Raw genomic sequence first — 22055 nt, forward strand, 5'->3', positions numbered from 1 at the left:
GAAAGGGAGAGTTGTTCTTTCCTAGACCCAAGCTAAGAACCAGGCCCAGACCCAAGTCGGGTGCAGTCAGAGGGGCAGAGGCAGGACCAAGGCAGGGGTGCCCTTTGCACCCACCTCCAGTGACCGAGACCAAAGATCAGGGCCTATAGGTCCATGGCAGGACAGCCAGGGTCAGGTCTGCTAGTGTGGCTGGTTCAAGTCCTAAGGCTGAGGAGACTGAGGGAGAGCAAGCCATCACAGGATGGAAGGACCAGGCCTCTACCAAGCCTGGGACTAGTATTAGGGCCAGTGCCCTAAATGTGAGGGCAGAGTGTATCCCCCAGGAAGTCCTGGAGGTGAACCTGAGACTGAGCGTAGCCCCACTGGTCTAACAAAGGAAGGGCCTGGTAGTCAGAAAGGTTACAGACTTCCCGAGTGGCACAGCGGTCTAAGGCACTGCAGGCGTCACTACAGACCTGGGTTCGATCCCGGGCTGTGTTGCAGCCGGCCGCGACCGGGAGACGGCGCACAATTGGCCCAGCGTCGTCCGGGTTAGGGAAGGGTTTGGCCTTCCGGGATGTCCTTGTCCCATCGCACTCTAGCGACTCCTGCGGTGGGCCGGGCGCATGCCTGATGACATGGTTGCCAGTTGTACAGTGTTTCCTCCGACACATTGGTATGGCTGGCTTCCGGGTTTTTTGTCAGTGAATTTATCAGTGCTCATTTGGAAATTAAAACAAAAGCATCCATCCGTTGCTTGCTCCCTCTAGGCATCAAGGTGCAGAGGAGCTGTAAGCAGGATAGAGGGGCCAACGGGGCCTCTCGGAGGAGGACGGCGAGTTAGAGGCCACTGCATTGACCATGGTTGGAGCCTAGGTATCTGAGGTAGTGATGCACATTGTTTGTGTATAGCAGGTGATACGATGCACATCATGCCAACTCAAGTCTTGACTTCCACATGACTAATGACCAGAGACCCTGTTCCAGAGGACTGGACCGTGTATCTTAGGTGAGCTGCAGAGCACTGTGTGTGATCTGGAGAAGATAGCCAGGCTTAAATGCACCAGAGGATGTTGGGCCACAGGCCCACTCCAGTGTCCATCTCCCACCCAGGCCCCCATGTCCCCCCTACCCTACTGGTGGTCCGGGGAATCGTGGCCATACAGGCCCTCCGAAGCAGTCTTCAGCCTTACAGGGACAAAAAAACTACAGGTAGACCTGAAATAAATCATACATCTGACTTTATCTTTAATCTTTACATTGTTGCCTAACCTACAGGAATTAGCTAATTTGTTATTTCACTGTAGGGGTTTGGAATAATACAGCCACATACGAAGAACCTGCTATTACAGACTTGTTCAGGCGTGTTTTAGTACCTCTTTGGGGATGTCGAAAAAGAGAGGGAAGCTGTCATAGGAGCTAAACACTGCAAGATGTTTCCATAGTTTCAAAACCCCTGCTTCATTGATGCCATAAGTCTATGCTGGGGAGCTTCCCTCTCTTTGAAGTGGGGGTGAGCGAAACCAACCTGTCTGAACAACCTGTCTGAACAATGTCCCTACTCTGAAAGGCTCTAACCTGGATCCATCCAAATCACTGACTCAGTAGATTAGTCAGGACAAAAGAAGCCATGGTGCCTGCTAGAATCCCCTAGTCACTTTTCCCTTTGACAGTGTTGCTATCCAAGCCGAAGAATAAGAATGAATCATTCTATTTCTATGATCCAAGCACCTTTGATCCATACATGCAGTACACTTCCCCAACAGCATTCTATAGTTCCATTGGTATATGTATTTACAGTCCCTTCAAAGTAAAGATCCATTTAAACTATCTGTCATTATAAAACAGCAATCAGTGTCACTAGCCAAAGAGAGTTTATACAAATTCACTTTCCCCCGGGATTATGATGTATGCCTTCCTGTGCTGAGGAGTGGGTTAATGAGTGGCTAGCGCCTCAGGCCTTTGATGCTTTCTCCCTACAGGATTTTCTGTGGGTTACTTTACGTGGGTGAAATGGAGCATTTAGTTGTTTTGTACTTTATTTTCATTTTCTCTTTCTCTCTTTCTAAAACACATACAGCCTACAGTGCTATCTGGGACCCAGTGGCGTGCTCTGTAACAAGGCTACTACAGTGTAGAGGCTGTGCCTTCCAGAATCCCTCTTCCTCGTCTGCTGCTGTGGTGGAAGCTGAGATCCAGCACCCACGGGACCCCACCCTGGACCAGGTAAGTCTCAACCTTACAGGGAGGGACATAGCACCTTGTACTAGGTCTGGTTGTCCTCTAGCTGGTGCTCCCCTACACACACACACACACACACGCGCATACAAACAATTGTTGATTCCTTGAAAGCAGTTTATGCATAAGGAGAGACTAATATCCACTATTTGGGTTTGATTGGGGCAATTCCATGGTAACAGAATGATGCTGAGACTCTGAGTTTTCACTTTAAAATGTATGTCAAACAAAAACCAATGACTGCAAAGTTAATCAAATCATACAATTATATGCACAAGGAGTACTTTTAACAATTTCCACAGAAAATTCTACAAAAACACATTTTCTTGAACAGTGCAGATGCCAAGTTTGTGTGTGCCATTATTCTGTTCCCAAAGTTTGCACTAACCATTAATATCAGCATTTTCTAACCAGAAACCAACTGAAGTCAATGTGCCCCAAATGTTTGCATCATGATCAGGACAGTAACGTAAACCTGACCATAACGGTTCTAATCAGTTCTAGGAATGAGAGGTATAATTGACTGTATAACATATGTAATGACATCTCTTTTGTTCTGCACTTAGAAAATAACAGTGTACTATCTTCATATGTTACTGTGGGTTTGAAGTGTGGGTTCAGTAACCAATGTGACAGTTGGAGGTGGCATTGTAACCAATATCTGGCCCTCTCTTTTGTGTTCAGAAATATGCTGTAAATATTGAACTTAATAATGATATAAAATTACCGTTATGGTACCGGTTTGCTTATAAATCAATATGTGGACACCATAGATCGAAATGTCTTGCATTGAGTGGTTGCCCTGATTCTCATGGACACAGGCGTATGTCTCTACTGCAGGATGTGAAATCTGACACCACTTAAAGCTGGGATGTCCAACTACTGGCTGAACCTTACGTCACTTGTAACGCATCAGGAGAGTGTCGTTTTATCGATGTTGATTTATATCCAGTGATTTAATATGATTAATATACTGAACAAAAATATGAACGCAACATTCAACAATTTCATTGATTTTACTGAGTAACAGTTCATATAAGGAAATCAGTCAATTGAAGTACATTTATTAGGTCCTAATCTACAGATTTCACATGACTGGGCAGGGGCGCAGCCATGGGTGGGCCTATGAGGGCATAGGCCCCCCCATTCGGGAGCCATGCCCTTCAATCAGGAGTTTTTCAACACAGAAGGGCTTTATTTAACTAGGCAAGTCAGTTAAGAACAAATTCTTATTTACAATGTTGGCCTACCGGAGAACAGTGGATTAACTGCCTTGTTCAGGGGCAGAACGACAGAATTTTACCTTGTCAGCTCGGGGATTCGAACCAGCCCCTTTATTACAGACAGAAATACTCTTCAGTTTGTCCCCAGCACAAGGTGCACCTGTGTCATTCTGTTTAATAAGCTTCTTGATATGCCATACCTGTCAGATGGGTGGATTATATTGGCAAATAAGAAATGTTCACTAACAGGGATGTAAGCAATTTGCGAACAACATATTTGAGAAATACGCTTTTTGTGCATGTGGAAAAATTCTGGGATCTGTTATTTCACCTCATGAAACATGGGACCAACACTTTACATGTTGTTTATATTTTTGTTCAGTATAGATTTTAAACAAAAAACACTTAGTTTGTCATAGATGGACAAGATTTAATGATGAGTTCCTAACGAGTTCAGGAAGCCAAGCTAGAGCTCTGAGAAGTTCACAGCAATGAGATGGACGTTTTGATCAAGAGAGAACTTTAGAAAATATGCATTTTCTCAAACTCTAAATATACAAATGTTTTCTACAGTTATAAGGAAGGTGAAATCTTATAGTTAGTAATTTTTTTAATGGATTATACTATATTTAGAAAACATATTACTGATTTCAAGCCTTATTCATGCAGTTTTGTTAAAAAATACATCATATAAAAGAAGTAATATTTTCATGTACTTGAGCTTGTGTCCTCAAAAGTAACATTTTACCAGAAAGGTGAGATTTTAACCTTTCTTAGATTATGCAGCATTACTAGTTATTGTTTATGACCCTGTCATGATAAATAATAACTTTGGGGGATTACATTTTGATTACATGCAGTTACATTTAAGAGGTTTAATAACAGGCCATATTTTTGACGTCCTCACACTGCAGTACATGTGCTAGACAAAGGGCTACTGTACTGTTTTTTAAATGTATTTTATATGTTCTTAGGGCAGTCCGTTTCCGTTGGTGTTTGTCACTTGTGCCTCTGTGTACACATCCCAAATGGCTCCCTATACAGCTAACCGATCGCTGCAGCTGTACATAGTCCATCTGTAAATAGCCCAACCAATCTACCTACCTCATCCCCATATTGTTTTTATTTACTTTGCTGCTCTTTTGCACACCAGTATCACTACTTACACACCATCTGCTCATCATCATCTGCTCATCTATCACTCCAGTGTTAATCTGCTAAATTGTAATTACTTTGCTACTATGGCCTATTTATTGCAATACCTCCTCATGCCATTTGCACACACTGTATATAGACTTTCTTTTTTCTATTGTGTTATTGACTGTACGCTTGTTTATTCCATGTAACTCTGTGTTGTTGTTTCTGTCGCCCTGCTTTGCTTTATCTTGGCCAGGTCGCAGTTGTAACTGAGAACTTGTTCTCAACTAGCCTACCTGAATATATTTTAGTGCACTGCTTTAGACCAGGGCCCATTAGGTATATAGGGTGCAATTTGGGACTCAAACTCTGTCTGCTTCCTAGCGTCCATATGCTATGCTACGCTATGCATGGGATAGAGTGGCGAGACATTTGGTCGAATAAATCAATACCAACGACACAACAGTGGCAGGATAATTATTTAATTATATCTCCCATAATCTGTCTGATATTGATGACGGACTGAAAACTTATTCCAAGTTGTCACCTGTGACTGAGTTAACAAGCCGTTATTGACCCGTCGGTAGATGCGGCTGCTGCCAAGTCTTAATCGATTGCAATGGCTTAATCACTCCTAAACTGCTTTTTTAATGGTTCATTTGAGAGATGAGAGATTACAGAGATGCCCCTCTGCAAAAGCTTTGGGGTGACGGTGAGCACATTTGTCATTAACAATACTGTTTTTAGAACAGGATTTTAATGACTTGTTTCGGCGTAAACAGAGGTTATAGCTTATATTATTTGTGGTTTATTACCTGTTATGCTGATTATATAGGCTAGTGCACATGTGTCAAACTCAAGGCCCGCTAGCCGATTCAAATCGGCCCACGGGTGGTTTGAAAAAATAAAATATTTTTTAATTTATTTTTTTACATTGACATTGAAATTACTAAAACAAAATCAAAACTGTGTAGAAATGATAGGCCTACTGGACCTACATTTAGTCTCTTCACTCTGTCCATCTAGATACTCAGGGAGCATCGAAAATTCCAAAAGTGTTAGATAGAGGACTATGATTTGCACATTTTGAACCAAAGGAAATAATCCATTTTAAGTATGGCCCTCCTGACCTTGGTGAAGAGTGAATGCAGCCCATGGGGAAAATGAGTTTGACACCCCTGGGCTAGAGGTAACAAGACCAGGCTGTACTCTCCAGCTTTCCTCTTTCTGATTGTAAGCCTTGGCCTTGATTGACTGGTCAACTCAGGTCAGAACAAATTCGCTGCAGTGTCTAGGAAAGTTCTGTCCTGAGCTGACCAAACAATAACTCTGATTTATAACTGGGATGGTAGGCTAGTTGTAGAAAATTAGAAATGAAAGTTTGATCTTCTCATGTGAACAATGTATAAACATTTCCCACTATGCCCACAATTCTTCTCTAACATGATTACTAATTGATTTAAAGAAAATGTAGTTGTTCAACACCGTACCGAAAGGTTTGTAAGAGAGCGCATAGATACAAAATACTAATCGCTAGTGTGAATACCGGCAAAACGCTACGACCAGGATTTTTTTTTTGTTGTCTATGTTACATCGATATTTAGGCGATCGATACATCCCTGTCAATCGATACACATCTGTGTTTCAGCTCGGTTTGTTCAATGTGTCGACACGTAAGGCACATTTCTTACAGGCTGACTACGCTCGCGTCGCAAAATAAATGTTGTAATTTATATTATTCAATTTGCACCCACACTGCTCGCGTGCGCCTACGAGCGTCTGTGTTGCCAAGGGCTAAAATAGAAGTCAGTTCTATTTCTGACGCAGATCGCACTGCAAGTCCTGCCTCTCCCATCTCGTCATTGGTTTATAGAAGCAGGTACCCACGTGCCATCTCCTCATTGGTTATACCCACGTGGGTGACTGAAAGATGTACGAGGTCGGTGGCGGTAATGCACCTCATTTATGAAAGTTGCCAATCGCAATATGAAGTTAAGAGAAGAAAAAGCGTAGAAGGAGGAAAGAACTAGAAACGATTCGGTTGACCGTTTGATGTGTGGATTAATTGTCGGAGTAGATGACCTTGTGCATATCAGGTAAAATAAATAACAACTCAATGTTTATATCCCAGGACAAATTAGCTAGCAACAGCAAGCTAACTAAATAGGACAAATTAGCTAGCAAGTTGCAAGCTAGCTAGCTAAATTGCCATAAAGGTTTAATGCTTTTCGACCTGTCACCAAATTAATGTAATTGGTTCAGAGTTAGTTTTGATATTTTAACCTGCGTGTCGTGATTGCGTTTGGTGTGGGGGGACAAAATAAATGTATGCACGATGGCGCACACGCGCAGCCGGTTTGGGTTCCGTGTTACAGACCTTTCCCATTAGCTTTAAAGGGTCAGCATTTTTAAAAACAAATCTGCATTTTAATAAATTTCACCTACATTCTAATTAAACAGACAATAAATACAAGTCCACTAAGTGTTCTAGAATGCAGGAAAATATGGGTCAGTTCAAGTGGGTGATATGTGAAAACTGTTTTCTTTACCCTATGTCCTTATAATCAAATCCAATCATTAATCTGAACGATATTATAGTCTCAATATGCTTATACTTGACAGTTTTGATGAATTACGAATGTTATAGGTGCGTTGGAAAAATGACAAGCTCACAAAATGCATCTGATTAATTCATTACGAGTATGATTTACATTCATAATTTTAACCACAATGTAACAAATAAGCAAACTGGTTTTAACTTTAGCAAACAAACTATTGTGAAAACTGCAACATAGCAAACATTGTCAACATTAAATGTGCTCACTTAGCCTATCCTACGTCCTCATCTCCCTCCGTTGCACTGTATTTTCTACTTTTAGCACCCTGGTCAAAAATGGTGCGTCAAAATAGCAAGGTCAAAATGTCAGAACTCCGGTTCCCCCATTGAAATTGTCTTTAGGTCAGGAATTATCAGATTCAACCGTGGGCCCAAAGAAATTCTGGAGTGGATGGTCAGGGGACGTAACATAATTCCAAATAATTTGTAGACTGCAAATTGACCGCAAGAAACTCAAACAGATATATAATATTTGACTAAAACATCATTTCAAACCTAGCTTACATTTGGATATGATCACATATACAGTGCCTTTGGAAAGTATTCAGACCCCTTGACTTTTCCCACATTTTGTTACGTTACAGCCAAATGACATGTCCTCCTAAAATTTCTTATAACACAAACTCAATTTGTGAAATCTTAATTCTAAGAACGACAGTGTGGTGAATAGACTTACAGTGAATTCGAAACATATTCAGAACCCTTGACTTTTCCACATTTTGTTACATTACAGCCTTATTCTAAAATGTATTAAATCTTTTTTACTCATCAATCTACACACAATACCGCATAATGACAAAGCGATAACAGGTTTTTAGACATTTATGCTAATATATTAAAAATAAAAAACAGACACCTTATTTACATAAGTATTCAGACCCTTTGCTATGAGACTCAAAATTGAGCTCAGGTGCATCCTGTTTCCATTGATCATCCTTGATCAGTTATACATTACAATACATTCACAACAAATTTCACAACATATTAGTGTGTGCCCTCAGGCCCCTACTCTACTACCACATATCGATTGCACAAAATCCATGTGTACGTGTGTGTGTATAGTGTTTGTATGCGTGTGTCTATGCCTATGTTTGTTGCTTCAAAGTCCCCACTGTTCCATAAGGTGTATTTTTATCTGTTTTTAAAATCACATTTTACTGCTTGATGTGTTACTTGATGTGAAATAGAGTTCCATGTAGTCATGTCTGTTGTACTGTGCCTCTCCCATAGTCTGTTCTGAACTTGGGGACTGTGAAGAGACCTCTGGTATGTCTTGTGGGGTATGCATGGGTGTCCGAGTTGTGTGCCAGTAGTTCAAACAGATAGCTCTGTGCATTCAACATGTCAATACCTCTCATAAATACAAGTAGTGATGAAGTCAACCTCTCCTCCACTTTGAGCCAGGAGAGATTGACATGGATATTATTAATGTTAGCTCTCTGTGTACATCAAAGGGCCAGCCGTGCTGCCCTGTTCTAAGCCAATTGCAATTTTCCTAAGTCCCTCTTTGTGGCACCTGACCACACTACTGAACAGTAGTCCAGGTGCGACAAAACTAGGGCCTGTAGGACCTGCCTTGTTGATAGTGTTAAGAAGGTAGAGTAGCGCTTTTTTATGGACAGACTTCTCCACATTTTAGCTACTGTTGTATCAATATGTTTTGACCATGACAGTTTATAATCCAGGGTTACTCCAAGCAGTTTAGTCTCAATTTGCTCAATACCACATTATTCAATATAAGATATAGTTGAGGTTTAGGGTTTACTGAATTATTTGTCCCAGATACAATGCTTTTTTAGTTTTTGAAATATTTAGGACTAACTTATTCCTTGCCACCCATTCTAAAACTAACTGCAGCTCTTTAAGTGTTGCAGTCATTTCAGTCACTGTTGTAGCAGACATGTATAGTATTGAATCATCCTCATAGATAGACACACTGAAAAGGCATTGTCGTTAGTAAAGATTGAAAAAGTAAGGGGCCTAGACAGCTGCCCTGAGCCCTCATTTATCAATGTTGTGAACGAACAGAAATGTTGGTAAACCATGTGTGCGATCATTTCTAAGCAAAGTGTGGGATTTATGAATTTGTACTTGAGAATGTGTGTAAACTTAAGCACACCATGCGTATGCAAACTGCTAATGACCATTCACCAAATGGAGAAAAGATTGACATACTGGATCAAATCATAAACCATGAAGAAAAAAGATCATACATGAATAGTTTATTCATGTATTTATTTTATAGACACTTAAGCTACTAGTAGTTTTCTCAGGATGCTATCGAATTCATAAACATGAAACCATTTAAGCCTAATTGAATAATAAAGTCAATTAGAAAGAGAGTGGAATGTAAGGTTTGAGGCAGTTTAGTTAAACCGGTTAAATAATATAAAAGGCAACACTGAGGCATTGTGACTCGTCCAAAATGGCAAGTCACAATGCTGCATTACGCAGGGAGCGTGTTTTCAATGAGCTGCAGATTTTTTTTGCTGAGAGCGACACTTGGCTTAGTAGTAGATTTTGTTTTCCAAGGCATATTTTATTGTATATCTGCAACCAACGAGAGAGAGAGAGAGATCCAGAGCGACTTACAAATTGGTGCATTCACCTTATGATATCCAGTGGAACAACCACTTTACAATAGTACATCTATATCTTTTTGGGGGGGAGGGTTAGAAGTATTACTTTATCCTATCCCAGGTATTCCTTAAAGAGGTGGGGTTTCAGGTGTCTCCGGAAGGTGGTGATTGACTCCGCTGTCATGAGGGAACTTGTTCCACCATTGGGGTGCCAGAGCAGCGAACAGTTTTCTGGGCTGAGCGGGAACTGTGCTTCCGCAGAGGTAGGGAGGCGAGCAGGCCAGAGGTGGATGAACGCAGTGCCCTTCTTTGGGTGTAGGGCCTGATCAGAGCCTGAAGGTACAGAGGTACCGTTCCCCTCACAGCTCCGTAGGCAAGCACCATGTAGCCCACAAAGATCTCCGCCACGGCACAACCCAAGGGGGGGCGCCAACCCAGACAGGAAGACCACGTCAGTGACGCACCCCTCCTAGGGACGGCATGGAAGAGCACCAGTAAGCCATTGACTCGGCCCCTGTAATAGGGATAGAGGCAGAGAATCCCAGTGGAGAGAGGGGAACCGGCTAGGCAGAGACAGCAAGGGCGGTTCGTTGCTCCAGTGTCTTTCCGTTTACCTTCAGACTACACTCAATCATAGGACCTACTGAAGAGATGAGTCTTCAATAAAGACTTGAAGGTTGAGACCGAGTCTGCGTCTCTCACATGGGTAGGCAGACCATTCCATAAAAATGGAGCACTATAGGAGGAAGCCCTGCCTCCAGCTGTTTGCTTAGAAATTCTAGGGACAATTAGGAGGCCTGCGTCTTAGTCACCATAGCGTACGTGTAGGTATGTACGGCAGGACCAAATCGGAAAGATAGATAGGAGCAAGCCCATGTAATGCTTTGTAGGTTAGCAGTAAAACCTTGAAATCAGCCCTTAACAGGAAGCCAGTGTAGGGAGGCTATCACTGGAGTAATATTATCAAATTTGTTGGTTCTAGTCAGGATTCTAGCAGCCATATTTAGCACTAACTGAAGTTTATTTAGTGCTTTATCCGGGTAGCCGGAAAGTAGAGCATTGCAGTAGTCTAACCTAGAAGTAACAAAAGGATGGATTAATTTTTCTGCATCAATTTTGGACAGAAAATGTCTGATCTTTGCAATGTTACGCAGATGTTAGCCTTCCCTGTAGCTCAGTTGGTAGAGCATGGTGTTGGCAATTTTTGGGGCTCCACCATGTTTCATTGAAATGTACAGCTGTGTGTCTTCCTCATAGCAGTGAAACATTATGTTTTCGAATGACATCCCCAAGAAGTGAAATATATAGTGAAAACAATAGTGGTCCTAAAACGGAACCTTGAGGAACACCGACATTTACAGTTGATTTGTCAGAGGACAAACCATTCACAGAGACAAACTGATATCTTTCCGACAGATAAGATCTAAACCAGGCCAGAACTTGTCTGTGTAGACCAATTTGGGTTTCCAATCTCTCCAAAAGAATGTGGTGATCGATGGTATCAAAAGCAGCACTAAGGTCTAGGAGCACGAGGACAGATGCAGAGCCTATGTCTGACGCCATTAAAAGGTAATTTACCACCTTCACAAGTGCAGTCTCAGTGCTGTGATGGGGTCTAAAACCAGACTGAAGCATTTCGTATACATTGTTTGTCTTCAGGAAGGCAGTGAGTTGCTGCACAACAACTTTTAAAACATTTTTTGAGAGGAATGGGAGATTCGATATAGGTTGATAGTTTTTTATATTTTCTGGGTCAAGGTTTGGCTTTTTCAAGAGAGGCTTTATTACTGCCACTTTTAGTGAGTTTGGTACACATCCGGTGGATAGAGAGCCATTTATTATGTTCAACATAGGAGGGCCAAGCACAGGAAGCAGCTCTTTCAGTAGTTTAGTTGGAATAGGGTCCAGTATGCAGCTTGAGGGTTTAGAGGTCATGATTATTTTCATCATTGTGTCAAGAGATATATAGTACTAAAACACTTGAGTGTCTCCCTTGATCCTAGGTCCTGGCAGAGTTGTGCAGACTCAGGACAACTGAGCTTTGGAGGAATACGTAGATTTAAAGAGGAGTCCATAATTTGCTTTCTAATGATCATGATCTTTTCCTCAAAGAAGTTCATGAATATATTACAGCTGAAGTGAAAGCCATCCTCTCTTGGTGAATGCTGCTTTTTAGTTAGCTTTGCGACAGTATCAAAAATAAATTTCGGATTGTTCTTATTTTCCTCAATTAGGTTGGAAAAAATAGGATGATCGAGCAGCAGTGAGGGCTCTTCGATACTGCACGGTACTGTCTTTCCAAGCTAGTCGGAGACTTCCAGTTTGGTGTGGCGCCATTTCCGTTCCAATTTTCTGGAAGCTTGCTTCAGAGCACGGGTATTTTCTGTATACCAGGGAGCTAGTTTCTTATGACAAATGTTTTTAGGGGTGCAACTGCATCTAGGGTATTGCGCAAGGTTAAATTGAGTTCCTCAGTTAGGTGGTTAACTGATTTTTGTCCTCTGACGTCCTTGGGTAGGCAGAGGGAGTCTGGAAGGGCATCAAGGAATCTTTGGGTTGTCTGATAATTTATAGCACGACTTTTGATGCTCCTTGGTTCGGGTCTGAGCAGATTATTTGTTGCGATTGCAAACGTAATAAAATGGGGGTCCGATAGTCCAGTATTATGAGGAAAAATATTAAGATCCACAACATTTATTCCATGGGACAAAACTAGGTCCAGAGTATGACTGTGGCGGTGAGTAGGTCCGGAGACATGTTGGACAAAACCCACTGAGTCGATGATGGCTCTGAAAGCCTTTTGGAGTGAGTCTGTGGAATTTTCCATGTCAATATTAAAGTCACCAAAAATCTGAATATTATCTGCTATGACTACAAGGTCCGATAGGAACTCAGTGAGGAACGCTGTATATGGCCCAGGAGGCCTGTAAACAATAGCTATAAAAAGTGATTGAGTAGGCTGCATAGATTTCATAACTAGAAGCTCAAAAGACGAAAACATATATATTTTTTTTGTACATTTGAAATTTGCTATTGTAAATGTTAGCAACACCTCTGCCTTTGCGGGGTGCGCGGGGGATATGGTCACTAGTGTAACCAGGGGGAGAGGCCTCATTTAACACAGTAAATTCATCAGGCTTAAGCCATGTTTCAGTCAGGCCAATCACATCAGGATTATGATCAGTGATTAGTTCATTGACTATAACTCCCTTGGAAGTGAGGGATCTAACATTAAGTAGCCCTATTTTGAGATGTGAGGTATCACGATCTCTTTCAATAATGGCAGGAATGGAGGAGGTCTTTATACTAGTGAGATTGCTAAGGCGAACACCGCCATGTTTAGTTTTGCCCAACCTAGGTCAAGGGCACAGACAGTCTCAATGGGGATAGCTGAGCTGACTACACTGACTGTGCTAGTGGCAGACTCCATGAAGCTGGCAGGCTGGCTAACAGCCTGCTGCCTGGCCTGCACCCTATTTCATTGTGGAGGTAAGGGAGTTGGAGCCTTGTCTATGTTCGTAGATAAGATGAGAGCACCCCTCCAGCGAGGATGGAGTCCGTCACTCCTCAACAGGCCAGGCTTGGTCGTGTTTGTGGGTGAGTCCCAGAAAGAGGGCCAATTTCCTACAAATTCTATCTTTTGGGAGGGGCAGAAAACAGTTTTCAATCAGCGATTGAGTTGTGAGACTGCTGTAGAGCTCATCACTCCCCCTAACTGGGAGGGGGCCAGAGACAATTACTTGATGCCGACACATCTTTCTAGCTGATTTACACGCTGAAGCTATGTTGCGCTTGGTGACCTCTGACTGTTTTACCCTTCATTGTGCAGAACAGTTCAGTCGGCCTTAATCTCCAGGAAGGAGCTGTTGAGGATGGATGGCTTTATTTGCCATGTTAGACCTCTACTGGGAAACAATATCTGAATGTTGTGTTCATATCTGCAGGAGACCAGGGCTACCCGTTAAGAACATGGCTGATGACTCCCCTCACAAACCCCTCAAACCAACAAAAGGCAAGGTACAACCAAGCCCACGCACCAGAACAACAGTGGAACGCACCATAGGCCTGCTGAAAGGGCATTGGCTGTGCTTGTCTGGGACAGGAAGCACACTTCAAAAACCAGCCTAGCAAGGTTTGCTTCTGAAATGACATTCTTTCAAATGCCATTACGTGAATGTAATACAATGTGCAAATTCCTTTTGAGGTTTGTTACATTGTCAAGGCGTGCAGTGTGCTCAACAACATTGCAATCAAAAATGGCATTCCACTGAATGATCCACCCAGACCTGATGAGCCCATGCCTGACAGGGAGTGTTTCCCACCACCCATAGCCCGGGCACTGAGGACAAGAGTCAATATCATACAACGGTTTTACGTATCTGTTCTTCCAAATATTGTAATCAAATCAACAAAGAAAACACATTTACATTGCACCAGAATTTGTCTCATATGTTTGACACAATCAACAAGTTCTTTCAATTATTGATTTATCTCTCTCAGGCTGTTGCATACATCCTCCGCTGCTGTTTGAGTCCAAGAATTGATGTGTTGCTCTCTTGTTCTTTCAGGACTGCGTCAGTCAAAACATGCGGTGCAGCTGAAGCGCTCACCAAAGAGTATACCCTTCTGGTCGGCCTGGGAATGAGGGGTCAGGCAAATGACCCACGTCTGTCAAGATTTCATGTTTTGTTATTTATTTATTTTATTTTTTACCTTTATTTAACTAGGCAAATCAGTTAAGAACAAATTCTTATTTTCAATGATGGCCTAGGAACAGTGGGTTAACTGCCTTGTTCAGGGGCAGAACAACAGATTTTTACAGAGGAGAGGCCTCGGGATTCGATCTTGCAACTTTTTGGTTACAAGTCCAACGCTCTAACCACGAGGCTACCTGCCGCCCCGTTATATTTATTTTGTTCTATATATATTTGTTATATTTATTGTCAAGAAAAAATATTTAGATGTGGTCCATGTCTGAATATGGTTGCGAAATTAAAGCTTGACTTATCATCAGTTGGTGTGTCTGGTTTTCCTTCAGGGTCTGAGAGAGGGTCCTCAGTATCACCATCAGTTGGTGTGTCTGGTATTCCTTCAGGGTCTGGGAGAGGGTCCTCAGTACCACCATCAGTTGGTGTGTCTGGTATTCCTTCAGGGTCTGGGAGAGGGTCCTCAGACCACCATCAGTTGGTGTGTCTGGTATTCCTTCAGGGTCTGGGAGAGGGTCCTCACTACCACCATCAGTTGGTGTGTCTGGTATTCCTTCAGGGTCTGGGAGAGGGTCCTCAGTACCACCATCAGATGGTGTGTCTGGTATTCCTTCAGGGTCTGGGAGAGGGTCCTCAGTATCACCATCAGTTGGTGTGTCTGGTATTCCTTCAGGGTCTGGGAGAGGGTCCTCAGTACCACCATCGGTTGGTGTGTCTGGTATTCCTTCAGGGTCTGGGAGAGGGTCCTCAGTACCACCATCACAAATGATGCCAGACACTGAGGTCTCTCCAATTATGCTGCCAATGTGCTGGTCCATAGCAGACAGTGAAGAGTCATTCTGCCCTCGTCCTGTTGCACTTATATCCCTTTTGTGGATCATCATGCTTTTGTTGTTGCATATGATTTTAAATCAAACCATTTCTTTTTAATTTCATGAACTGTTCTGCACTCAGATGAGGCAGATTTTACCACAGCTTTAACCTGCTCCCAAGCATTGCTGAGGGCTCCAAAAAGTATGGCTTGTTTTGCTTCCACTTCAGTGATCAAAAGTTATATTTCTGTGTCGGAGAAGTTTTTTTCTCCATGTTGGCTGACAGAAATGTGTGACATTTCTTGCAGCTTCAAAGGGAAAGTTTGTGAGCATAAATGGTAATTTAGGGAGGTTCTTTATGTAAATGAGACTTCACATGCACTAGCAGTGTTTTAGAATGTGTCTGATTTATAAAGGCAAAATACTTACAGTTGTGTGTAAATCAAGCGTACGAGCAATTGATAAATACCAACTTTTTTGTACTTGCGAACATTCTACACTTTCTTTGTATGAGTTCATTTAGAAGCTTTTCTACGCAACATTGATAAATGAGGGGCCCGGGGAAATCCTGATTCTACCTGGATTTTATTTGGAGAGGCTTCCATTTAAAGAACTGTGTTCTGTTAGACATGTAACTCTTTATCCCCAATATAACGGGGTGTAAAGCAATAACACATACAATTTTACAGCAACAGACTATGATTGATAATGTCAAAGCCGCACTGAAGTCTAACAAAACAGCCCCCACAATCTTTTTATCATAAATTTCTCTCAGCCTATCATCAGTCATTTGTGTAAGTCCTGTGCTTGTTGAATGTCCTTCCCTATAAGCGTGCTGAAAGTTAGTTGACAGTTTGTTTACTGTAAAATAGCATTGTATCTGGTCAAACACACATTTTTCCAGAAGTTTACAAAGGGTTGATAACTAGAATTTTTTTAAATTGAACTGTTATTTAACTAGACAAGTCAGTTAAGAACAAATTCTTATTTACAATGACTGCCTACCACGGCCGGATGTGATGCCGCCTGGGACTGTAGTGACGCCTCTTGCACTGAGCTACAGTGCTTTAGATCGCTGCGCCACTCGGGAGCACCACAGGCCGATTGGTAGGCTATTTGAGCCAGTAAAGGGGACTTTACTATCCTTAGGTAGGGGAATGACTTTTACTTCCCTCCAGGCCTGAGGGAACACACTTTCTAGTAGGCTTAAATTGAAGATGTGGCAATATCGTCCGCTATTATCTTCAGTAATTTTCCTTCCAAGTTGTCCGACCCCGGTGGCTTCTCATTGATAGACAATTGTTTTCTCTTCTTCCACACTTACTTCATGGAATTCTAAATTACAATGCTTGTCTTTCAGAATTTGGTCAGATATACTTGAATGTACAGTGTCAGCATTTGTTGCTGGCATGTCATACCTAAGAAAAAAATCATGAAAGAAGTTGGCAATATCATTCTTTGTTTTATAGTGTAGTTTCTTCTTTTTATTCATTTTAGTCACATGATTTCTCAATTTGCAGTACGTTTGCCAATCGCTTGTACAGTCAGATCTATTTACCATTTATTTTGCCTCATCCCTCTCAACCAATCAATTTTTCAATTCCTCATCAATCCACAGGGATTTAACAGTTTTTATAGTCATTTTATTAATGGATGCATGCTTATTAGTAACTGGGTTAAGCAATTTCATAAATGTGTCAAGTGCAGCGTCTGGTTGCTCCTCATTACACACCACAGACCAACAAATATTCTTTACATCAGCAACATAGGAATCACTACAAAACTTCTTCTATGACCTCTTATACACTATATTAGGCCCAGCCTTTGGAACTTTGGTTTTCCTAGATATGGCTACTATATTGTGATTGCTACATCCGATGGATTTTGATACTGCTTTCAAACTCATTTCTGCAGCATTAGTAAAGATGTGATCAATACATGTTAATTATTTAATTCCTGTGTTGTTTGTAACTACCCTGGTAGGTTGCTTGATAACCTGAACCAGGTTGCAGGCACTAGTTGCAGTTTAAAGCTTTCTCTTGAGTGGGCAGCCTGATGAATGCCAGTCAATATTTAAATGACCCAGAAAATATACTTCTCTATTGATATCACATACATTATCAAGCATTTCACACGTTATCCAGGTACTGACTGTTAGCACTTGGTGGTCTATAGCATCTTCCCACCAGAATGAGCTTTAGGTGAGGCAGATGAACATGTAGCCATATTACTTCAACAGTATTTAACATGAGATCCTCTCTAATCTTTACATGAATGTGGTTCTGAATATAAACAGCCACACCCTCCACCTTTGGCATTTGTCTTTTCTGTAGATCTTATAACCAAGTATTGCTACCACTGTATCATCAAAGATATTATCTAAGTGCGTTTCAGAGACTGTCAGAATATGAATGTCATCTGTTACTAGCAAATTATTGATTTAATGAACCTTGTTTCTTAAGCTACGTATGTGACCAACTGCCTCGCTTTGGTCTTGGGTAGCAAAATTTGAAATTGTGTTTTTTACATTGGATAAAAGTAGAGACCCAGAGTTATAAAATGGTATATCGTCCACTGCAGTTGAGGAACAATGGGAAAGTAATTCTGCTTTGAAAGGGTTAGGGTTAACCTTGAATGTTTTGGTACACCTACTGGAGAGCTCTTCTTTATCTACACCCTTTCAGTGTAGTTCAAACCGTCTTAAGACATAGTCCCACACATCCCTTTAAGGATTCAAATGTGAGGCCATGTGGTAAACACATGCTATATCAAATAAAATCGAAGTTTATTTGTCACATGAACAGGATACAGAAGGTGTAAATAGTACAGTGATAGTACTTGCATAGTAGCAATATCAAAGACAGAACGTGTCCAGATAAAAATATTTTGGAGTTTGCCAAAAGGCACCTAAAGGACTCTGACCATGAGAAACAAGATTCACTTGCCTGATGAAACCAAGATTGAACTATTTTGCCTGAAAGCCAAGAGTCACGTCTGGAGGAAACCTGGCACCATCCCTACAGTGAAGCATGATGGTGGCAGCATCATGCTGTGGGGATGTTTTTCAGCGGCAGGGATGGGGAGACTAGTCAGGATCGAGAGAAAGATGAACGGAGCAAAGTACAGAGATCCTTTATGAAAACCTGCTCCAGAGCACTCAGGACCTTAGACTAGGGAGAAGGTTCACTTTCCAACAGGACAACGACCCTAAGCACTCAACCAAGGTGATGCAGGAGTGGCTTCGGGACAAGTCTATATGAATGTCCTTGAGTGGCCCAGCCAGAGCCCGGTCTTGAACCCAATCAAACATATCTTGAGAGACCTGAAAATAGCTGTGCAGCGACGCTCCCCATCCAACCTGACTGAGCTTGAGAGGTTCTGCAGAGAAGAATGGGAGAAACACCCCAAATACAGGTGTGCCAAGCTTGTAGCGTCATACCCAAGAAGACTCTGTAATCGCTGCCAAAGGTACTTCAACAAAGTACTAAGTAAAGGCTCTGAATGCTTTTGTAAATGTGATATTTCCGTTTTTTATTTGTAATACATTTGCAGACCTTTCTAAAAACCTGTTTTTGCATTGTCATTATGAGGTATTGTGTATAGATTGAGAATTATATATATTTTTAAATCCATTTTAGAATACGGCTGTCACGTAACAAAATGAGGAAAAAGTCAAAGGGTCTTAATACTTTCCCGAATGTACTGTATTTAGGGAAAGTCAAAGACGGGGGACATGACTGAAAATGGCAGAGTAATAAAATCTTCTATTCATATGACCTCAACACACTCCAGCCAGCATGTTCATGTTTGCTTGGCATCAGCAACCTCTTGTCATTTTGACATGTTAATCAGTTTTAGCAAGTTGTTAAGGAGGAGTTACTCCATATGGCGACTGAGTGCGTCTGTGTGTTTTATTCCTGTCATTGGTGTGATGCTGATTGGCATCTTTTTGTCCGGTCTGTTGCTTTGTTTTCATCTTCACACCAATGACGCATCCCAGTAGCTGCCCCACCCCATATAACTGGCGTAGCTGCTGTGTGACACACACATTAAATAATTACTCATTACATCCACATAATGAACAGGGCTCGAACACACCAAGTGTGTTTTCTTAATGTGCTTTGTTACAGCAGAGATGAGAGACTGGCAGCTTGCCGCTGGTGATGATTCAGTTACAACGACCAGGCAGGATCATGTCTCAGTCCTAATAAAAGACCATTGCTGGGTCCTAAATGGCACTCTATTTGCTGTCAGGGGAAACCCAATAGGCTTTATTTATATATCATTTTCACTCTTGGACATAGACTGTAAAATCACCAGGAAATGTGCTCAAAGTGATTTTAATTAAGGAAATCTGTTCCCTAGTATTCCTACTCATAAATAGAATGGCATATAAACTCAGAAAAAAAAGAAACATCCACACTGTCAACTGCGTTTATTTTCAGCAAACGTAACATGTATGAACATAAGATTCAACAACTGAGACATAAACTGAACAAGTTCCACAGACATGTGACTAACAAAAATGGAATAATGCGTCCCTGAACAAAAACGGGGTTGAAATCAAAAGTAACAGTCAGTATCTGGTGTGGCCACCAGCTGCATTAAGTACTGCAGTGCATCTCCTCCTCATGGACTGCACCAGATTTGCCAGTTCTAGCTGTGAGATGTTACCCCACTCTTCCACCAAGGCACCTGCAAGTTCCCGGACATTTCTGGGGGGAATGGCCCTAGCCCTCACCCTCCGATCCAGCAGGTCCTAGACGTGCTCAATGGGATTGAGATCCGGGCTCTTCGCTGGCCATGGCAGAACACTGACATTCCTGTCTTGCAGGAAATCACGCATAGAACGAGCAGTATGGCTGGAGGAATTGTCATGCTTGGAGGGTCATGTCAGGATGAGCCTACAGGAAGGGTACCACATGAGGGAGGAGGATGTCTTCCCTGTCACGCACAGCATTGAGATTGCCTGCAATGACAACAAGCTCTGTCCGATGATGCTGTGACACACCGCCCCAGACCATGACGGACCCTCCACCTCCAAATCGTTCCCACTCCAGAGTACAGGCCTCGGTGTAACGCTCATTCCTTCGACGATAAACACGAATCTGACTATCATCCTGGTGAGACAAAACCGCGACTTGTCAGTGAAGAGCACTTTTTGCCAGTCCTGTCTGGTCCAGCGACTGTGGGTTTGTGCCCATAGGCGACGTTGTTGCCGGTGATGTCTGGTGAGGACCTGCCTTACAACAGGCCTATAAGTCCTCAGTTCAGCCTCCCTCAGCCTATTGCAGACAGTCTGAGTACTGATGGAGGGATTGTGCCTTCCTGGTGTAACTCGGGCAGTTGTTGTTGCCGCCATCCTGTACCTGTCCCGCAAGTGTGATGTTCAGATGTACCAATCCTGTGCAGGTGTTGTTACATGTGGTCTGCCACTGCGAGGACGATCAGCTGTCCGTCCTGTCTCCCTGTAGCGCTGTCTTAGGCATCTCACAGTACGGACATTTCAATTTATTGCCCTGGCCACTTCTGCAGTCCTCATGCCTCCTTGTAGCATGCCTAAGGCACATTCACGCAGATGAGCAGGGACCCTGGGTATCTTTCTTTTGGGGTTTTTCAGAGTCAGTAGAAAGGCCTCTTTAGTGTCTTAAGTTTTCAAAACTGCCCTTAATTGCCTACCGTCTGTAAGCTGTTAGTGTCTTAACGACTGTTCCACAGGTGCATGTTCATTAATTGTTTATGGTTCATTGAACAAGCATGGGAAACAGTGTTTAAACCCTTTACAATGAAGATCTGTGAAGTTATTTGGATTTTTTTTTACGAATTATCTTTGTAAGACAGTGTCCTGAAAAAGGGACATTTCTTTTTTTGCTGAGTTCATGATCGTATCCCAATGTAATCAAGGTTGGAAATTATTCTGTTTTTGTCAGATACTATATCTGTTTAGGATTCTTGCAGTCAATGTGCAGTGTGCAAATTATTTATAACTCTGTTCCGGCCTCCCGACCATCCGCTCAAGGAAAAATAGGCCCATGGCTAAATTAAATTGGGGACCCTGCCCTATATAGTACACTGTCGGGACCCTGTGGGCCCTAGGTCAAAAGTAGTGCACTATATAGGGGATACAGTACCATTTGGGACACAGACCACCTTCATGCTCCACTAGGTATTAATCCAACGCGAGCGTTGGATTAAACAATAGAAAACGGCCAGTAGGCTATCGACCCCACGGGCTCTCACCACCATGCCATGAGGTGACAAAGCTTGTGTCTATGGATTGTTTGCTTTTGAGAATGACAAAGTGTCATATTTAGCAGCTGTGGGGAGAGACTTGTGGCTGGAACTGTAGGGACAGGTGTTGTGCACACTATATATGGCCATGGGGTGGTATAAGAAAAAGTGTTTCCAAGAAATCCTACTGTATTGGGGGTTGGTTTAAGAGGGCAGGGTTTGTGTTTTGGGGGGAGATCTGGGGCCTCATTTATCAATCTCACTCAATTGTGTCGCACGTGGATATTCTAGGATTTGCGTACGCAACAAATGATTGGGATTTATCAAACTATCCCACATAGGGTTGGCTGATATTTTCAGAGACCTCTTCTACGATATGCTACTCCAAATATCGCAATATCCGATATTATCGTTTTGGGCCATTATTGACTTGATAAATACAGACTGTGCAATTCTTGTGCTTATTTATGATGATATTATAGTCGCATTCTTATTAAATAATCTTAGTATGGCAAAAAAATAAGGCTTAGTCA

General features: G+C 42.2%; 1 pseudogene across 1 annotated transcript in view; it reads left to right on the forward strand.

Annotated features, from left to right (window-relative positions):
- Positions 1-14669, forward strand: part of LOC106612756 (Fanconi anemia group J protein homolog) — a 42152-nt pseudogene extending 27483 nt beyond the window's left edge. Inside the window, exons 10-12 of the transcript XR_014378666.1 lie at positions 2060-2205; positions 13718-13905; positions 14342-14669. The product of XR_014378666.1 is annotated as a Fanconi anemia group J protein homolog (transcript). The remainder of the gene's footprint in view (positions 1-2059; positions 2206-13717; positions 13906-14341) is intronic.
- The last annotated feature ends 7386 nt before the right edge of the window (positions 14670-22055 follow it).

This window comes from Salmo salar, chromosome 09, assembly GCF_965601325.2.
Source record: "Salmo salar chromosome 09, fSalSal1, whole genome shotgun sequence".
Lineage (NCBI taxonomy): Eukaryota > Metazoa > Chordata > Actinopteri > Salmoniformes > Salmonidae > Salmo > Salmo salar.